We start from the raw sequence: 6,000 nt of genomic DNA, 5'->3' as shown, positions 1-6,000 counted from the left end.
AACGCACCTCTCCCTTGAAGGAGGGATTGTTCGGCGGCCACAGCGACGTCGCTGAACAGGTATGTGCGTGTGCTAGTGATATTGTTCGCTACGGCAGCGATCACCACATGTCGCACGAACGACGGGGGCGGGTGCCATCGCTTGCGACATCGCTAGCAATCGCGTGTAAAGCACCCTACACTGTCAGTATTGTATCATGAAAAAATATCATAAAAATAAACAAAAATGTGAGGGGTGTATTCACTTTTCTGATATATTGTATATATTGGGATGGATTTTGGCAGTTATTTTCTGGCCTCAGGTCATTCTTTCCGAGTACTTAAAATGACAGTTATTTCGACAGTGTAAAAAAAATATGAGATTGCAGCTCATGCAGAAGAAAACATTCCTTTCTGTTGACTCAGGTTGTGAGTTTGCAGAACTAGGTGTGACTGATCTAATTGCCTAGGTAAAAAGAAAATAAGGAAAACCTGCGCTCTGCCTCTGTGAAAGAGTATTTTCTGGGGACAAAGTCTATGAAGGAAGCAGGGAAAATGAAAAGGAAGAATCAAACGCCTCATACTGCACATAATGCCTGGAGCGTTTGTACAACAGGCGCCTGCTGTAGATGATGAGACTATTGATAAGGGTCTTGGATACTTACAATGAAAATCACATTCACTTCTTAAGGTAAGAGGAGAAAGAGACACAGGAAGCAAGAAAGAAGGAAAATCACAGGTTACATTATACCACGATCTGTCTTTCCGTGTTTTTTATACCTTCAATATTTTCATATGTTTTTGGGTTAATCACATTTGACTTTATGGAGTATATAAACTACTATGACAATATTCTGAATTTGGGTAACTGCACATGTTTTATATTCTACAAATCTCTCAAAGTATCGCAAATGTTTAAATATTGGAGACGCCTTTAACGTGATAGGTATTTCTCAGTCTAACTAAAGAATTCCCTCCTTCATACTGGAAAATAAAATACTTCTTAAACAGTTTTTCTTAAAAAATGCCTTACCTTCCAATTCATATTTAATAGGCAACTCACTATTCAAACTGATTGCCCAAGGTTGTATCCAACAGCTCCACATTTAAGGTTGGGGTGCATGTTCAGATCACTTTGGCCGGTCCATGATGTCTTTGATGCTCCCTTAGTATATAAGAAAAATTGCAGTGTAAACTTATTTACAACTTTGTTTGGCCCTATGTTCAATGCATGGATCAGGAAAGCTGCTGCTGTATATCCTGAAGGCACATATGAGCTCCTATTGTATTTCTAAGGTTTGTCCTTCAGTCACACTCCATATCAGTATTCATAATGAAAGAGAAGAGTATACTATGTGTACAGTTTGCATTTTTTTTTTTTTTTTGCAACAGGATCTTATTAGGATCATATTTCTATCCATAATATAGAAATAACAGGATAAAGCAGCACTCTGTGAGAGCTAAGATGAATGCAAAAATTGTATATATGACATTTTGACTGTATTATTGATACATAGCATATACTTATAGAATAGAGATAATTAGCACACACACTGGCCATTTCATAACAACCCACCAGTCACACCAAGGTGTACCTTTTATTTCATGCCCTACATTTTATATTTACCAAATATAACATCTATCTATCTATCTATCTATCTATCTATCTATCTATCTATCTATCTATAACTCTATTAGGTTTAGGGTGGCATCAAAGAAAGGAATGCCTTGTCCTGACTGGTGGGCTCTTATGAATTGCTCACTTAGTGCACTAAATAAAAATATTTTTTTTGCTTAAGTATATGCTGTAAAGCAATAATACAGTCCAACATTCATATATTCTGGGATTGCATACATATTAGCGCTTATCGAGTGCTGCTGTATTCTTTTGTGTGTGTAAATTATGCAGTCATATCAGCTTACCCCTGTTTACACCTGTTTAATTCTCTTGAAGTTGCAGGTCAGTTTTTGGATTTTTATTTCCTTTTCCATGTCTGTACAGTGGGAAATGTCAGTTTTTTTTATTGAAGCCATATATTGGAAAATCATTCCAAAGTATACCACAAGGGAAGGCACTGCTCTAGGCCTAAATTTTACATGTCCGTGAAAACCATGTATGTTATGCACAGACATGTAAAGGATACTTATGGCCCTCTGTGTGCCGTGATTTCGGCACACAAATGTTCTCCTTGCGCTATCTGTGACAACACATGGAGAACAGGACTTTTATGCTCACCTGTCCCCTGCATTGCTGTCCATGCTGCTGATGTTTCAGCGCTGTTGCTTCTGGTTATTGGTGCAGTGAATATCCAATGAGCATAATGAGTGGGGGTCGGAAGCAAGTGACAGCAGCGGTAGAGACAGCAGCACTGGAGAAGGTGAGTGAAGAAATTAATTTAATTTCACAGAAACATGGTTTTCTCTGGTACGTGTAACATGGAGCACATCCGTGTGGTCCGTGTGACACCCATGTTGCCGGAGAAAAACAGACATGCCAGCGTGTGGACCGCACAGACACATGTATGCTTCAGACGGACACACAATCCATGTGAAAACACACGTGTGCACAGACCCATGATTTTAATGGGTCTATGTGTGCCTGTGTCTCCAGTACGTGGGAAAATGGACCTCACACGTACCGGAGACACGGATGTGTGAAGGGGCCTTAGTGTGATCATTCACTGATCAGTGCCTAATCTGAGCACAAATCTGCTGGAGAGGAGTACCTTCAAGGCAATTCTGTCCTTAGTGAGATAGAAAGCTGATACAAAAAATGTAAGTTCAAATATATAAACATGTTTTTATTTAAAAGACAAGCACTGGTATTTCCAACATAACAGAAACATAGATACTGTAGCTGGATGAGCCACAGGGAAGTGTGACCCCCCCCCCCCTCAAACACAATCAATGAGTGAGCCCAATCATACCTACACCACCCCTGTTTGCACTGTTTGCACTTCATGTGATCTAATTTATGGGAAGTTATCTTTGCTCACACTTCAATCTGTACTATGATATTACCTTTATGCTTGGAGTAACCACATTTTCACTTGCAACTATACAATATGTATCTAAACTGCACAAAAATAAAAAACCTTTATTTTTGCTCCCATTTTTTCATGAGCTGAAAGGGAAGGTGTCGCGGTTTTTTATTTTTGTATTAAAAATAGTGATTATGAAATCAAGTGTTTTTAATACAAAATTAAAATCACTGCTTATTTAGTATTTAATTCTAATTTTACTGAAGCACTGGGGGCTGCCATATTGGATTTGTTGTGTGTAACGACTGTTACTCCTTTATGGCAGCCCCTGTGCATAGAGAACAGTAGTCGGGATCTGACCCCATTTAGTAACGTTAGAGTTGGTGTCTGCTGTGACCTGGACGTGCCCCCTGGGCTGTCCAGATCACAGCAGAGGGAAGAGATCAGCGCCATCATTGTGGAGCTCACAGCGTATGCTGTTTGCTCCACTTTACCCCTGTCAACCGCCGGGATGTGTGAGTACGGGCCACCTACCCTCCCCTCCCCCCGGCCATTACCGTCTCCAATGACACCCCCTCCCTCTGCTCTAACCAGCCCCCGCTACTGCCGCTGCTGTGTGTTTGTGTGCCTCTGCATGTGAGTACCGCCGCTGCTACCGTCTCCAAAAACGCCCCCCCGCTCAACACCCTCCCCCCCCCCCCCCCCTTTCCGCCTGCCACCTGTCGGCCTGTGTGTGTACCGGTGATACTGTCTGCAGGGCTGTGTACCTAATCCTATCCTGTGTGATGCACAGCTCTGCAGACAGTATCTAAGCCTATCCTGTGTGATACTGTCTGCTGAGTTGCTGTATCTAATCCTTTCCTGTGTGATACTCCTGCTGTCCTTGGTGACACTTTAGACATTTCTGGTCACCAACAAAATGGCTCTGCACTGTGATCTTAAATTTCATTCCCTGTTATCCTTTGGAAACACTCAGATTGGGAGGGGGAGGTGACATCACACACAGGAGAGCAGATTCTGCCCACTTTACTGCAGCTGTAATTCAGGTTATTTCAACAGTAGGATTTCTGTAGGATTTCAGCAGCTGCCCCTCCCCCCCCCCTAGTGTTTAACAGTGGAAAATATAAAACTTTTTTTTTTTTTTTAGACACCTTCCCTTTAAGATCTAAAACTTTTTCATCTACGCAAAAGGCCTTTTTCTCTTAAATATTGCTCATAAATTTGTCTAAGGGCGCATGCGCACGTTGCGTACTGACATGCACTTATGCTGCCTATTGCACTGCAGCGTAAATGCATGCGACCTGCGTCCCCTGCACAATCTATGTAGATTGTGCATGAGATGTGCGTACGTTGCTTTTATGAACACAGCGATTTGGGTGATCAAATTTTAACCCAAATCCACGCGTTCATAAAAACAGCATGTCAATTATTTCTGCATTCTGGATGATGCTCCCACTTGGTCTATGGTGGGGTCAGCAGCCATAGCGCATGAAATCTGCTTTTTTTTTTTTTTTTTAAACAGAAATACTGCATTCATTATGCAGTGTTTCTGCAGCGATTTGACGTGCACATGTGCTGTCAAATCGCTGCAGAATAGTCAGCAGTTACGTGCGCATGAGCCCTAAGACCTGTTTCACATGTCAGTGAAAAACAGACGTTTTTCACTGACGTGTTAAAAATGCATTTGTCCCACCATGTACAGTGATGCAGGGCACACGTGGGTTGTCCATGTGCTATCTGTGATCCGTACTCTGTGATACATGATTGCACATGGACGTATACTCACCTGTTCCCCATTCCTGCTGTCCGTGGTGCTGCACTCTCCAACTCTGCTGTGTTTCCGCCCCCGCTGCAGCTACTTCTGGGTCGGCTGTACCTGCATACATGAATATGCATGCCAGTAATTAGCCGGCTCTGAAGCAGCAGCCAGTTAAAAATGCTTTTTATTTTCAATGTACATGTTTTTTTTTTTCTGGTGCGTGTTTCATGGACCACACCACTGTATGGTCCGTGTGACATCAGTGATGCCAGAATAAAAACTGACATGTCTCCGTGCGGAGCACACAGACACACGTGTATGCTACACAGAGACACGATCAATGAAAAATCACTGATGTGTGAGCAGACACATTGAATATAATTGATCTGCGTATATCCGTGATTCTGGTACGCATAAAAACTAGCACATACGTACCAGAATCACTGACGTATGAAACAGGCCCAGAGCTGTGTTAGATGGATTATCTCAGAAAAAAGTGCTCACTATCTCACAGGTGTGGCATATCAAGATGCTGATTAGACATCATGATTACTGATTGCACAGGTGTGCCTTAGGCTGGCCACCATAAAAGGCCACTCTAAAATGTGCAGTTTTATAGTAATGGTGATCTGGCAGCATGACAAAAACCAGTCAGTCTCTCCTGTGACCACCATTTGCCTCACACAGTGCAACACCTCTTCTTTACATAGAGTTGATAAGATTGATAATAATGGCCTGTGAAATGTTCGTCCTCTCCTTTTTCAATGGCTTGTGTGAAGTTGCTAGATTGGCATGAACTTGAACACCTTGTCACATGCGCTAATCTAGAGCATCCAGTGAGTGTGCTGGCTATGCAAGAACTGGGATGTTTTCAGCTTCCAGGAATTGTGTACAGATCATTGTAACATGAGGCCATGCATGATCATGCTGCAACATGAGAGGATGGTTGTGGATGATATCATTGAAAAAGTCTAAGATCATAGAGTTCAGCCAATAAAAAATGGGAGAAAAAAACTAAAGTTTTATATTTTTGTTCAGTGTGCATCACATTTATCCTTGAACTCCTTTTTTCCCTTTCAACCATTACAGCACCACCTGAACTAAGGGTGTTGTCATGGGCTTCTGAAAATCCCATAACCGATAAGTAATTAAGATTTTTCATTGCCTATTAATCATAAGATATACATGCATATTTGCATACCATTTGTGCATAATCTTTTTAGTGACTAGATATTACTTTGTGGGGTTTGTGGTGACTTTTGACTTTTTGTGAAGGGTGATT

General features: G+C 41.7%; 1 protein-coding gene across 1 annotated transcript in view; it reads left to right on the top strand.

The window, feature by feature from the left end:
• The first annotated feature begins 469 nt into the window (after positions 1–469).
• Positions 470–6,000, top strand: part of ARAP2 (ArfGAP with RhoGAP domain, ankyrin repeat and PH domain 2) — a 494,936-nt gene continuing 489,405 nt past the window's right edge. The window contains exon 1 of the mRNA XM_075346952.1: positions 470–669. The gene's annotated coding sequence lies outside the window, so the exon portion shown is untranslated. The remainder of the gene's footprint in view (positions 670–6,000) is intronic.

This window comes from Anomaloglossus baeobatrachus, chromosome 1 (assembly GCF_048569485.1).
Source record: "Anomaloglossus baeobatrachus isolate aAnoBae1 chromosome 1, aAnoBae1.hap1, whole genome shotgun sequence".
Classification (NCBI taxonomy): domain Eukaryota; kingdom Metazoa; phylum Chordata; class Amphibia; order Anura; family Aromobatidae; genus Anomaloglossus; species Anomaloglossus baeobatrachus.
Note: the sequence above shows the minus strand (reverse complement) of the source record. Positions and strands in the feature narration are given on the sequence as shown.